This window comes from Balaenoptera ricei, chromosome 3, assembly GCF_028023285.1.
Source record: "Balaenoptera ricei isolate mBalRic1 chromosome 3, mBalRic1.hap2, whole genome shotgun sequence".
Lineage (NCBI taxonomy): Eukaryota > Metazoa > Chordata > Mammalia > Artiodactyla > Balaenopteridae > Balaenoptera > Balaenoptera ricei.
In genome coordinates this window covers 162,427,495-162,442,574 of record NC_082641.1, presented here as the reverse complement: position 1 = coordinate 162,442,574, position 15,080 = coordinate 162,427,495, and positions in this window count along the sequence as shown.

Here is a 15,080-nt window from a genome sequence, read left to right as displayed (position 1 = left end):
CGGCGGGCAGGGCCAGGGGGCTGCAGCATGGTGTGCGCAGCGATGGGCCCAGGAAGGCACGGGGTAGGGGGTGTCTGCCCTTCATTCTATATGATGGGAAGTCAGCGGCCAGAGGAGGTAAAGCAGGGAAGAGACCTGATCTGATTTACTACTTTTAAAGGATATCTCAGCGACAGGGGACAATCTGCCGTGCCCCGCACCGCCCCACCGTGACCCCCTCGGACGCCACCTGACTCCACATCCACGCCAGCCTCATGGCCTCATGGGCCCCCGCGACCCCTAGCCCACTCCACAGGCCTGCCTCCACAAAGACTCTATCGCTCAACACCACATAGCAAACAGGAACTTAATTTGCTGGGAACCAAACATTTCCAACAACAAGTCTTGGTTTGTTTTCTCTCTTCTCACTTTCCCTCCAAATAACACTTCCTGTGTCCTTTGCCATTCTGAATCCTTCCTTCCCTCCCATGATTTGCCTTTCCTTGTCTTCTCCCCTTTCTCTCCTGACTGCTTCCCCCTCCCCACGTTAAACATTTGAGCCTTTTCCCCAGGGACCGAATGAATACTTCTTCCACATATGTTGTGTGCTAAGCACAGACACGTGTAATATCTATGACAATTGTCACAGGACTCTCACTTGCAAGTTGAGGAAACCCAGACCACATTGGTCTAGAATGGAACGGCTTATGTAGCTGGAAAGTCCGTGGGAAGATCTCACTTCAGTCATAGCTGGACCCAGGTGTGCAAACCATGTTTTTAGGACTTTGTTATGGACTGAACGTTTGTGTCCACCCCACCCCCCCAGATTCACATATTGAAGCTGCAAACCCTAATGTGACTGTATTTGAAGATAGGGCCTTTATGGAGGTAATCAAGGTTAAGTGAGGTCATAAAGATGGGGTCCTGATCCCACAGGATTATTATCCTTATAAGAAGAAGCACAAGAGTGCTGGTTGTCCCCCTCTCTCTCTCTACTTTGTCAGCACCTTGATCGTGGATTCTCAGCCTCCAGCGCTGTGAGAAATAAATGTCTGTTGTTCAAGCCACAGTCTGTGGCATTTTGTTATAGCAGCTGAGCTGACTGAGACGGACTTCATTTCTTTCATCTTTCAGCTCTGCTTTCCTCTGAGTTGGAGTCATTCTCAGACAAACCTACCTCTTCATGGAGGCGCCCCAGCAGCTCCAAGCTGCATACTCACTGCTCACCACCCCAGGAGAGCTAGCTTCTCTTTGGCAATAGTTCCAACAAAGGTGCCAGAATACAGTCTTGTAGGCCAGGCCCAGATCACATACCCATGCCTGAAACTAGAGGCCAGGGTCAGCCCTGCCGGAACTACTGGGAGATGAGGTTTTCCCAAATGAGAGTCACGCAGGGGAAAGATGTGGGGCAGGCGGAATTGGCAGGCCACCCTGTTTTGGGTGAGAACCTGGAGGCTCAGAGAGCTTAGGGACTTGCCCGGGACCCTGGAGCTGATTTGTGCTCCCAAGCCTGCTGACCCACCCCCCTTCCCCTGCCCCTTCCCCTCCATAGCCCACCCTGTGCCTACACAAGGATGCTTCCCTGTGTCCTGGCAGCCCCCTCCAGGCCTGTCCTCTCCTCTGACCAGCAGCTCTCCCAGCTCCCCGGTCTGCCTTCTTCCTTCCTCCTCAGCACCAGCTCCTGTTGTGACCCCAGTCCTGAGTTAAGCCGTGGGTTGTGGGTATGACTATTCCAGCCACTAATCCAAGTGTGCCCAAACCGCAACCTTACATTCCTATTATCTGTATTCTTCTTTATTGCAAACCCCCATTTCCTGCCCAGCAGAAGAAAATAAGTGTTGGTCAGTTCAGCGACTGGTGTTTATACTCAGTTGATTCGGAGTTCCCCCTCCCTGTCTCCTGGTCCCCGGATTCCAGTGAATGTGGGTGGTATCACAACGTGGGTAGGGAGGTGGCAGATGGGTCATAGGTTGGTGTCTGCCCTGCTGACACCCCCAAGACATACATGGGGACATCTGGTTCTTGGCTGTCACCTCCCTTCAGTGCTGGCAGCCGTTGAGGTGTCTGTGGCCCCATCTGGTCCCTGCTTGCAAGGGCCAAGACAGTTTTGGTGGTGGCCTTTCCCCCTCACAACCAGGAAGCTCCTCCATGTCCTCCTGGGGACCTTGGCTGCTGCCCCGGTTTCTCTGGGGCTGCGAAGCTCACTGGGCTGTCTCAGGCCCTCACTGTGGGCCACCTCTCACCTCCTGTCTACTGTCACCACACCTTGTCAGGGCACAGGGGGCCTGGGGGCCTCACTCAGCCAGGTGCCCCCTGCAATCAGATCCTCAGCTCCGCTGGGGGTATAATCCTCCCTAGCTGCCCTGCTTCAGAGATTCCCTCCCCTCTCTCCTCCAGACCTAGAACAGCCCCAGCAGGGCCCAGCTCACTCATTTCATTCCTTACACTCTCTCTCTTTCCCAGCCAGACAGAATTTTTAACCTCACGTATCTGTGGCAACCAAAAATGCGCTGGGCAGGCATTGTTCCAAATTTACTGTTTATGATGGGACCTGGGCCTTAGGGAGCTTAAAAGCTAAGATTTAGCTTCTTTTGATTCTCTCTGCTTTTCTGCATAGCCTGCATCCAGCAGGCCGGGTCTGGTTGCTGTGGGTGGTGGGAGTGTGATACGGTAAAGAGGGCATTGCAGGCCTCACTGGCCCTCGCTGGGGAAGATGTCACAGTGTCACCCACCTCAGGCTGGCTGGGGTGAAGCCACAACCCTGGGAGAGACGAGGCCATCTCTGGTGACACTGTGTGCTGAGAGCCACACATGGGGGTGGGGGCAGCTATAGAGGTGGGTCCTTCCCTGTGGGGCAGGCCTATCAAGGCAGCCAGACACCCAGTGGGGAGCTCCTGGCAGAGGCCAGAAAAGCTGCCCTGCCTGCCACCTAGAGGCCAAGCGGACCAGGAACTTGACAGCACCAGCTGCAGTTGGTGACCAAGGCCCAGGGGCTGATATCGGAGCTGGAGGAGCCCATCTGGTTGGGCCCGGCCCACGCTTCTTGGCTTCTCTGTGTTTATACCTTTGTTAAGTCCCAGCAGTAACAAAACTGTGCACAGGGGACCCAGGGAAAAGGTTATTCACAAGGGAGCCAGGACATAAAAAGGGGCAGCACTTGCCACCGATCCCTGAGGGGTGGGTGGCAGGAATCAGAGGGAGAGACCCCCAGGGAGAGAGAGAATCCGAAGAAGCAGTGGTCTAGGTTTAATTAATGGAAACAGGAGCCCCTCGTAGGGGCTCCCAACTCAGAGGAACAACTGCAGACTCCAGACAGCAGGCTCATTTGCTTACTCACATCAGGGAATATCACCTGGCCCCAGCAGTTTCCTGGACTCTGAACCTTTTGAAAGTACTGATGACCTCAGTCAGGTGTCTTTTGGTTCCAAGTGGCCAAAGCCCCACTGTGACTGTCAGTCACAAAAGGAAATATGCTGGCTCACAACTGAAAGTCAAGAGATGGCTGAGCTGGCCATTGAGAGCCTTTGTGAAAGTTAATTTTATGTCAACTTGACTGGGCCATGGGACCAAGATATTCAGTCAAACATTATTCTGGGTGTTTCTGTGAGGGTGTTTCTGGATGAGATTCACTTTTGAATTAGTAGACTGAGTAAAGCAGATTGTACTCCCCAGGGTGGGTGAGCCTTGTCCAATCAGTTGATGGCCTGAAAAAACAAAAAGGCTGTCTCTCCTCTGAGGAAGAGAGAATTCTTCCTGTCTGACTGTTTTTGCATTGGGACACCAGCCTTTTCCTGCCTGCAGACTTGAATTGAAACACCAGCCCCTCCTGGGTCTTGAGCTTGCCAGCCTTCAGACTAGTGGAACTCCCGCTGGGTCTCCAGCTTGGCAACTCACCCTGAAGATCTTGGGACTTGTCAGTCTCCATAATCACATGAGCCATTTCCTTATAAAAAATATGTAAATTATATCTATTTATATACATCCTGTTTGTCCTGTTCTCTGGAGAACCTTGACTTATACAGCCTTTCTGGAGCCTTTGAGGGAAGGAGGCTCCAAGGTCAGGTCAGGAAGTGGCTTGAACCTGTCTTACGTTGCCAGGGTCTGCCTGAGGTGAAGCCAACCCAGGAGAGAGCTGGGGAATCTTTGGAGGGTCCTGGAGCCCAGAGGTGCACCAAGCTCGTGCCACCAGCTTCTGGAGTTGCCTCAAAAGTCAATTCCTGGGGCTTCCCTGGTGGCGCAGTGGTTGAGAATCTGCCTGCCAATGCAGGGGACACAGGTTCGAGCCCTGGTCTGGGAAGATCCCACATGCCGCGGAGCAACTGGGCCCGTGAGCCATAATTACTGAGCCTGTGCGTCTGGAGCCTGTGCTCCACAACAAGAGAGGCCGCGATAGTGAGAGGCCCGCGCACCGCGATGAAGAGTGGCCCCCGCTTGCCACAACTAGAGAAAGCCCTCGCACTGAAACGAAGACCCAACACAGCCATAAATAAATAAATAAATAAAATTTAAAAAAAAAAAAAAAAAAAGTCAATTCCTCCCACTAGGATGGCTAGAATCCAAAAGTCAGACAATAACAAGCATTGGCGAGAAATGTGGAGAAATCGGAAACCTCATCCACTGCTGGTGGGACTGTAAAGTGGTGCAGCCTCTTTGGAAAACTGTCTAGCAGCTCCTATACACAGAATGACCACATGACCCAGCAATTCCACTCCTAGGCATGTACCCAGAGAAATGAAAACATGTGTCCATGCTGAAACATGTACACAACTGTTTATAGCATTATTCATAATAGCCCAAAAAAGGTGGGATGAAACGATCCAATGTCCATCAACTGACTAATGGATAAACCAAATGTGGTCAATCTATATGATGAAATATTATTCAGCCATAAAAAGAATGTTCTGACACGTGTCACAGCATGAATGAACCATTATGCTAAGTGAATTAAGCCAGACACAAAAGGCCGCACAGTGTGTGATTCCATTCATACGAAATGTCCAGAACGGGAGGATCTACAGAGATGGAAAGTAGATTACTGGTTGCTTAGGGCTGGGGGGACATGGGGATGATAGCTAAAAGGCTTCTTTTGGAGATGATGAAAATGTTCTCAATTGATTGTGATGATAATTGATGTATCTGTGAATATACTAAAAACCACGGAATGGTATACTTTAAATGGGTAAGGTATGAGGTATGTGAATTATACCTCAAAAAGCTGTGTCTTTTTTTTTAAAGCAACTCTCCCTTGTAATCTTTGCAACTGGACTCCATAGAGAGTTCTGGAACCTGAGTCTTTCTCCCAGGATAGAGAGCCTAGTTCTCACCAGGCTGCTGCCCCCATTCCCCTAACTGCCCCTCCCACATCCCTGAGGGCGGGGCCCCAAATGCTATCCTATGGACGGGGCCTGAGCAGGGAGCCTCAGCCCACACCCATGGGCCTGAGCTAAGTCTCCTACATTTCCGTGGACCCTCGTGTCTCTGTGCTACCCACAGGGAGCCAGGGCCCCTGGAGCGCCCCTCTATGCCTGTGCTGCCCACCCCCTGCCTTGTGTTTTGGTACTGTCCACAGACTCTAGCTTCGCCTTAGCTGTGCTCCTTGGCCCTGCTGGCCAGCTACCCTGCCAGCCTCCCAGTGCCCTCTGATTCCCGCCCTTACCCACCCTCCAGCCCTTGCCTGCGGCCCCACCATCATGTCCAGGATCAACCCTGATGGCCTTTGGCGTGCCTGCCTGGAATCCAGCCCTTACCTTGTGGGGTCACGCCTGGAGCTCTGGGGTCAGCTTCCTCCCTTCCATCCTGATGCCCGGTCCATCCAGGTCTTTGCTGCTCCCTGCTCTGCCGCCCACCTCTAGCCAAGACATGACCCTCGGTGCACTTTCACTCGCCATCGCCTAGGAGGTGGGGGCTGCTGGGGGCAGTTGGCTGGAGCCCCACAGCGGGGACACTTTGGGCAGCGATCCGTGCGATGTCTCCTCCACCTGAAAAAGCACACCCCTCCCTCACCAGTGAGTTCACTGCTCATCTGCCCTCAAGAAACTGGCCCAGGTGCCAGGAGCCTTGCAGCGTGGTTCGTAATTGTGAAAAGCTGTAAGCCACCCAAGTGTTCGTCAAGGGGTCGCTGGGTGGCTAAAAGACAGGCTAGTCATGGAAGGGAGAACCACCTGGCAGTTCCAGCAAGGATGGAGACCCACGTGGGTCTACTCACACGGAGCTTGAAAACATATTGAGTGCAAAACACAAGAAGCTGCATGATGCAGTAGGATACCACTTAAGAAAGGAAAACAAATCCACAAAAGAGTACTACCTCTTTTAAGGTATCTTTGTATATTTGTAAACTCAAGAGGAAAAAAATCCTTAGTAGTTGCCTCTGGGGAAAAGGAGGAAGGGGTGGGGTTGGGATTGGTGGTCACAGTGGATTTTACCTGGAATGTTCTAATTTTTTCAGAAGGAGAATTGATCCTTGTATGACATGTGTAATTTATCATAGCTGAAGAGAGACAAAGAATTCCAAGAGCTGGGCCACATGCCCCATGTGCCAGCCTCGCTCCTGGCTCCCCGCCTGCCCCCATCCCTCAGGCTTTCCTGCAGTCCCACCCTCTCGCTGGGCCCAGAGCTGGAGGCTGTTAGATCTTCCATTTAAAACTCCTCATCCGCGCCCGCACTGGGGAGTTTCTTATTCCCTTTCAGATATAACTGTCTGTCACCAATAATAGTCTTTTTCGATTTCATTTCCTTGAGTTCCTGCCAGCCACTCCGAGAGCCGCTTTCCCATCCCTGCTGCCCCCCAGACCCAAGTCAGGGGAAAAAAAATACATTTTTGCCTTTACTGTGATGTATGCGATCCCATAAAATAGTGAAACAGATATGAAAGGTTGAGAGAAGGTAGATAAATGGCTCCTATTATTCTACCAATCAAATGAAATAACTCTCCACGTCCTCATTTGAATGATAATAAAACTCGGAGAGACAGTGGCTCGAGCCGTGGAGCCACAGGCCAAGGTAACCTTGGGGTGTCCTCTGCAGCCGGCAGGGAATTGCAGCCCCCGTCTCCTCGCCTCTCCCCCAATCCGAGGCTTCCCATGTTCCCACCCCCATCCTCCTTCCCCTGCCCCGCCCCCCCAGCTCACCCACTGGACAGTTTTGCACCTGTCTGCCCATCCCCCCTGCTCCCTCTAAGGCCCACAGGGCAGAGCCAGGCCCCACAACAAAACACTAGGGTCCCCCGGGAATGCGCTCCCTCTCTGCCACAGTCTTCCAACCACCCTCTCAGCCTCCCCACGCAGACCTCCTCTGAGAGCCCCTGGCCTCCTGTCTAGGCTGAGCACCCGTGCCGGACACTCCCTTGGCACTCGCCACACGCCTCAGTGACGATGTCTTGTTCTATCTCTAGTCCAGGGCACATCTGTCTCCACTGCTGGACTCAATCCTGGGAGACAGGGGCCTCATGGGTGTGGCTTTGCAGCACCTTCTCAACCTAGGCACGTGCGCGGAGTTTCATTCATTCCACCTGCATTTACCAAACAGGCATGGAGCCCTCCCAGGTTCAGATGGGAAGCCCTGCCCAAGGGCGGCCACTCCGTAGGTGGGGGCAGGTGAGGCCACCGCTCCTTCTGAGCCCTGACATACCAAACCCTTACGTGCTTACTGTTCAGTTCCCCGGGCACTTTCGCTGCCTCTTATGAGTCCTTGCCTGACAGCCAGGGGACACTGGTGGTTTTTGCCTCCCTGTGTCTCCCCCACTTTGCAGGAAGCAGCACCTGAGGACTCAGCCCTTCTCCACCACAGGCAGTCCCGGCGGCTGTCAATCAAGAGACCTTGTACCCTGGTGGGTACTGACACAGGCCCGTGAGGCTAGGCAGACCCCTCTCTGTGATTTTGACTCTTCAGCAGAATTTTTCATTCTGATGGCCACCCCCTGAAGAGACTTTACTTGAAGGCCTCACTGCTTAGATTCACTGTGCTGCCCTGATTTCTGTCCTTTCCTTCCAAATCCCCTCGCTCAAGGTAGCCAAGGTCAGTTTCTGGTGCAAAGACTGACCAAGGTCTGGACAAAGCCCCAAGCTGACCTCCAAGGCACTGGGACTTGCTCTATCATCTCTCCCAACTGTGACATCTCATTGTCTGTCCCCTCTTAGGGCAGGGGCCTGTCTGAGTCATCTCCTCACCCTGTCTCCCCAGCACCAGGGACAGCGCCTGCCCACAGGAAGCGGGTTGCTGACAATGAATGAAACAGGGGAAGGGGTGCCCTTTTTAGAGATAAGGACGGTGAGCCCCAGAGGGAGAGTGACAATTCAGGACCCAAGTCTGTGTCTTCTCTCCCCAAGCCTGGGACCCCTCCTCTGCCATTTGCTCCCAAATACATGACGCCCTCTACTGGGTTTCCTCAAGCCAAGGGAAATCCAGAGGAAGAGTCTCCTGAGAGCCAAGCTGGCACTAAGGCTGCAGGTTCACGAGGGAGGGGAATAGCAATCATGGTATGCAGGGCTCACTGATTACAAGCAACAGAAAGTTCCCGGGTTGCCCTGGGAAGTTGTCGGGCAGCTTACTGAATCAACAGCAGCTCAGAGCCTGCTCAGGCCACTTATCAGTCCCTGTGTCAGGCCTCCCTCTGCTCGGGACTCAAAGCCCTGGCACAGAGACGGGCAGGTGATCCTCCTCTGGCCAGGGTAAGGCCTCGATGGACAGTCCCCACTGGGCTGCATGTGATGGAGGAGGAGAATCCCCAAGAGAAAAAACTGGAACTGTTACTTCTAGCAAGAGGAGTGGACTCGGGCTGCTCAAGTACCATAAGCGGATAAGCCAAACCACCCAGACTCTGAATTTCTGGTTCCTGCCTGGCTTGGCCTCCCAAGGGCTGCTTTGGGCCTGGCCCAGTTGCTCAGATTCCCCACAGGGTAAAGACCACAGACTTGGAGAGCAAGGGCTCCTTGGAGGGGACTGAAACTGCACGTTTTGTAGCTGGGGAACCCAAGGCCCATGGAGAGACAGTGACAGAGCCAAGATCCCTCCCACCCCAGCATGGGGCCAACACTGACTAGGGACCCTCAGGTCTCCACCAGGGAAGAGGCAGCCTGGCTGGGGGCAGGAGCTGTGAGCTGTGTGACCTGTGGCCGGCCACCAAGCTCTAAGCTCCTATCTCCCTGTGTATAAAATGAGGCTGCTTGTCAGGGTTATTGTAAGGATTAGGCAAATATGACATTTATTTTTGCTCATGTGAAAATACTTGGAATAGAAATAAAAACATATGTCCACGCAAAGATTTCTACGTGAAAGTTCATAGCAGCTTTATTCATAATTGCCAAAAACTGGACACGACCCAGATGCTCCATCAACTGGTGAATGAATAAAGAAACTGTGTGTCCACATGACGGAATACTACTCAGCAGTAAAAGGGACAAACTATGGATACGCACAGCGAAGTGGATGCTTCTCAAGAGCATTATGCTGAGTGGCAGAGCCAGACTCAAAAGGCTGCCTCTGTGTGATCTCATACACAGAGAGGTTCATTCTTCTATAAAGTCACTGCAAACACTGAATTTGTGAGTCTGAAACATTGCTCCTGGGAGAATACACACAGGGTTAGGTTCCTGCAAGCCTCTGGTCACATTTGCGTCAGCCAATCAATACATAACTTTGTTGTGTGTGTGTTTCTGTTTAAAGACACTTTATTTAATGCATATAGTTGAGTCATTAACATTGAACTCACGGCCAGAGGCACTGTAACTCATGTCTCTACGAAGCTTACCTAACACACGTTATTTTTTCCATCGGGCACATCACAGCCTTCTCACACTGAGGAACGCTGGACAGCACTTCAGCATTACATTTGGGGCCATTTTAAACAGCAAAACCACCACCAAAAACAAACAAACAAAAACAAATGCCCAAATGCAAAAATCGCAGCACTAAATAGCCTGCAAAGAGGACGCTTGTTTACAGTGGGAACTGAAGCAAAAAGCAGAGCTTTGCTTTCTTCAGTCTCAGCTGGGAATGGGCGTCAGATGAATTAAATTTTTCACCCCTCTGCGTGTGTCTACAAATGACCACGAAAGCACCGTGAGAGTTGATTTGGGGGTTACAAATAAATTTTAGCAAGTAGGTGAGTTCTCAAATATGGAATCTGCAAATACTGAGGACTGACTGTATATGAAAAAAATCTAACCTGCAGTGACAGAAAGTAGGTCAGTGGTTGTCTGGTGGGGGGAGGCACAGAGACTGGCCAGGAAGGACCATGGGGCACCTTCTGGGTGATGATAATGTTCTGTATTTTAATTGTTATGGGGGTTACACAGGGCAATGCATTTGTAAAACTCATTGAAATATACACTTAAAATGGGTGCATTTTATTGTTTGTAAATTTTACCTCAATGAAGTTGAGTTTATAAAAACGACTTACCAAAAATGATATCTGATCATTCTTCCATTCCTCTTGGGATCTTGGGGCCAGCCCCCTTGGAAGGGTCAGCACAGAATAAAGGAAGAGGCAGGGATGCTGACTTGGGCTCCATTTGGAAGCTGTTTGCACCGCCCCCCCCCCAAACCCCACCCCTGTGAGACAGCATGTATGATGCAGACCTTCAGCTTCTCCCACCCAGACATTCTCATTCCCACTGTGTCAATCAGAACTCTTTTGGTTGCTGGTGACAGAAATCCAACTCAAATCAGCTTAGACAAAAAAAACAGAGCGGGGGTGGGGGACATAGAAAACAAACTTATGGTTACCAAAGGGGAAACGGAGGAAAGGGATTAACAGATACACACTAATATATATAAAATAGATAAAAAACAAGGACAGCTCAGGGAACTATATTCAATATCTTGTAACAACCTATAGGAAAAGAATCTGGAAAAGAGGATATGTATCTATATATACACATATATATGTATATATATATAACAGAATCACTTTGCTGTACACCTGAAACACTGTAAATCAACTATACTTCAATAAAAAAAAGAGATTTATACACAAATTTTCATAGCAGCTTTATTTGAAGTAGCCAAAAACTGGAAACAACAGGTGAATAGTATATCCACACTATGAAATATTACTTAGCAATAAAATGGAATAAACTATTGATACATGTAACAACATGGATAAATCTCAAAATAATTATGCTGCATGAAAGAAGCCAGACATACTGTATGATTCTATTTATATGAAGTTCTAGAAAATGTAAACTAATCTATAATGAGGAAAAGTAGATCAGTGATCGCTTGGTGGTGAAGAGAAGGACAGGAGAAAAGAATTCCAAATAATCCTGAGAAAACTTTGGGGATGATGATTTGGGGTGTTCATTTATTATGATGATGATTTCGTGGGTGTATACATGTTAAAATCGGTCAAATTGCACACTTTAAATATGTACTTTATTGAGTGTCAACATTACCTCAATAAAACTGTTTTAACAATTGAAAAAAAAAGTGGGGGTGTTATTTGTTCATGTCATTGGAAAGAGCAGGAAAGCCCTACCATCAGACATGACTAGATCTAGGGATCAAGTATGGTCACCAGGCCAAGACTGATCTCCCTCTCTTGACTCTATTTCTCTGTGTCAGCTTCACTCTGGGACCATGGGCAGGAAGGTGGTCACCAGTAGACCCAGAACACCAAGGAGAGGCAGCATCTCTGTTATCAGCAAACATTCAGGAACAGATGTCCTTTGCCCAACCCTCCACAGCCAAGGGGATGGAACATGCTGACTGGTCAGGCCTGGGTTCTGTTCCTACTCCCCTTGAAGAACATGGACTGAGGGTGGGGGAGATTTCTCCCCAAAAGATAACTCAGGTGCTGTTTCCAGAAGATGGGGGAAGAGACGGGGACCAGGCAGAGACAGTAGGTACCCAACACCCAATTTGCCTTGAGCCAGAGCTACTTTTCCTGGACATAACTAAGTCTTTTCCTGGCATCCCAAGAGCTCTGTCTCTCACTTCTGGTCTCAGGGAAATATCATACTTCTATCTTTCTGGCAGGACCATGATGATGGAACTTCTTGAGCACCAGTGAATTTTCTCTGACTCTTGCTATTAGAGGATCAGTTCTGCCCCTGCCTCCTTCAAGAAACTTCTTTGAGGACACACTGAATTTTTCTTCAATTTAACAAACATTTATTAAGTATCTGCTTAATTGGAAGCAAGATGAAAGAGATGGTCCCTGCCCTGTCTCTTCCTTTCTATTCTTTTTTTTTTTTTAAGATTTTTGATGTGGACCATTTTTAAAGTCTTCATTGAATTTGTTACAGTATTGCTTCTGTTTTATGTTTTGGTTTTTTGGCCCCAAGGCATGAGGGATCTTAGCTCCCCGACCAGGGATTGAACCCATACCCCCTGCATTGGAAGGCGAAGCCTTAACCACTGGACCACCAGGGAAGTCCCTCTTCCTTTCTATTCTTTACACTTATTTATTTTCTTGTGTTGTTGCATTGGCTAGGACTCCACTACAATGCCAATACTAAGCATCCTTGTCCAATTCCTGCTACTAATGTTTCATCATTAAGTATAACATTTGTCTTATATGTCTGGTAGATGCCCTTTATCAGGTTAAAGAAACTCCCTTTTATTTCTAGTTGCTAAGCAATTGTGATTTTAAAAATAATCATAAATTGATTTAAAATTTATCAAATGCTTTTTCTAGATCATATTTTCTGGAATCCAAAAGCTATACTACACTAAGCTCTAGGAGAGGGAAGGCAGGGGCTAAAGGAACATTTGAGTAGTTCCTTCAAGGATGTGAGAAACTGACCAGCCTCAGTGAGGGGAATGGCATTGTGAGCTGCGGGGACAATCTCAGCAAGGATATGGGGGTGTAAACATGCCTTTAGAGAATGAGTACTAGTCTGAGTGGTTCTTTCATGTGAAACCCCCTCTCCTGGTTTGCAAACACCTGCCCACTGTGGGTCCAGGACACGCCTCAACCCCACAGGAACAGTAACTTGGGCATTCTACAGTGAAGTCGGCACTCAGGGCAAAAATCAAGAGAACAGTCAAGATTAACCCATGGAAACTGCTTACATTGCCCATAAAAAACATAGATGGGTTTTATGTCTAAAACTCTGTAAGAATTCTAGAGTGCTCCTGCTTGCCTGCCAGGCTGACTCTAACCTGCTTCTGGGAGTTTATTAAGCTTTATCCTTTAACATTTACACTCATTAATATATTTGTTAGTTGCTGGAAGGATTACCTGAGTTGTAGCTCAAGTCAGCCAGAAGTTAGATCATGCAGGATGTCACTGTGCCGTACACGCAGCAGAGACTGTATACCTTCTCCCAGAATGGCCAGCAAGGCTTTTGTGCCTCCTCTAAGTCAGGCTGAGGCTGGCCCTGACACCACTGAAAGTCTGCCCCTCCCCAATCTGCAGGCACATGACCAGAGAGTGACAGGGGTCTTCCCAAGCCTGACTTCCCTGGCCATGCTGACCCCAGGCCAGACCTTTCTCTCCACCTTTGCATGTGGCCAACACCACCAGGAAAGGGGACCCATTCACCATGACCCCACACACCTGGAAACTGGGTTTCTGGCCTTGACCATGATTGTCCTTACTTCATTGCCACCGATTTCTCAGCTCATCTCCTCCTCGCCGGACTTGCTCCAGTCACACTGGTTGCATCTTCTTTCTCAAACACCCAAAGCTCATTTCTGCCTCAGGACCTTTGCACTGCCTGTTCCCTTTGCCTAGAGTGCTTTTGTTTTTTCTTTTCTTTTCTTTTCTTTTTGTTTAAATGCACCTCACTTTTATTTATTTTATTTTACTTATATTTTATAAATTTATTTTTATTTATTTTATTTTTGGCTGCGTTGGGTCTTCATTGCTTTCTCTAGTTGCGGCGAGTGGGCGCTACTCTTGGTTGAGGTGCGTGGGCTTCTCATTGTGGTGGCTTTTCTTGTCGCGGAGTACGGGCTCTAGGCTCTTGGGCTTCAGTAGTTGTGGTTCGCGGGCTCTAGAGCGCAGGCTCAGTAGTTGTGGCACATGGGCTTAGTTGCTCTGTGGCATGTGGGATCTTCCCAGACCAGGGCTCGAACCTGTGTCCCCTGCACTGGCAGGCGGATTCTTAACCACTGCACCACCAGGGAAGCCCTGGAGTGCTTTTCTTTGTCACCATTCAGGTTTCAGTTCACATGTTGCCTCCCCAGCCCTCTTCCTAAAGTAGCACTCCATCCTGCACCCCTGTCATGTAACCCTGTTTATTTTCTTCTGAGCAGTTATCACCATTTATCACCATATTAAGTATTTTCCTAGTTACTGTCCATCTCCCTGCCCATAAAGAAGATCCTGACTGTTCTGGTCACTTTGCAGCTACCCAGTGCCTGGCACACCATAACCACTTAATAAATATTTGTTGACTGACTGTACGATGGAATCTATGGCTGGCCAATTCAGTTTTGGAGTGTCTTGGTCCCTCCTCCGCACATGACTAACTGGGGACCCTGCCTTACCTTGGGCCCCAGCACTCATAGCTTTCCTGGGATGCCCTCCCAGAACTCCAATCCCACCTCCAAGACTGGCCCCTGCCTCCACCCCAGCAGGCAGCTGAATTCCAGAGCCCCTCTGCCCACCTGTGTGCTCATCCTGCCCCAGGGTCAGGTTGAGGGTCGGATGGCAGCCTGGAGGGGTGGGCAGAGGCAGCTGCAGACTTCCCTGCTGACTTGAAGGCCTTGCATCTCCATCTCCTGCCTTCCTCTCCACCATATGCGGGCCTCCGGGTGAGCGTCCCTCAGCGGCAACTCCCTCCCCATTCATCCCCATTAGCTGCTGTCCACACTGGGCTGGAGGGAGATCAATTACCAGTGCTGGCCACTGAACCGTGCTAATGAGGATGTACGCACACCCAGCTGGTGGTGGGCATGGGTGGGAGGGGCAGGGGAGGCAGAGGGGCGGAGAGCGGGCAAGGGAGGCTACTTACTAAGTGCTTGGTGGGGCAGGTCCCCTCTAGGGTCCCTGGAAGATGCTCCCTTGGGGCAGAGACCCCAGGAACCATGGTTTAGCTCAAGCTGTGTGTGGGAGCAGAAGAAACAGCCTGGCTGGGGATTCGGGACTCAGGGAGTAGGGGTGACACTGATGAAAAGAGGTGCATTCTCAGGCTTGGCCTGTTCGGGTGTCCCTG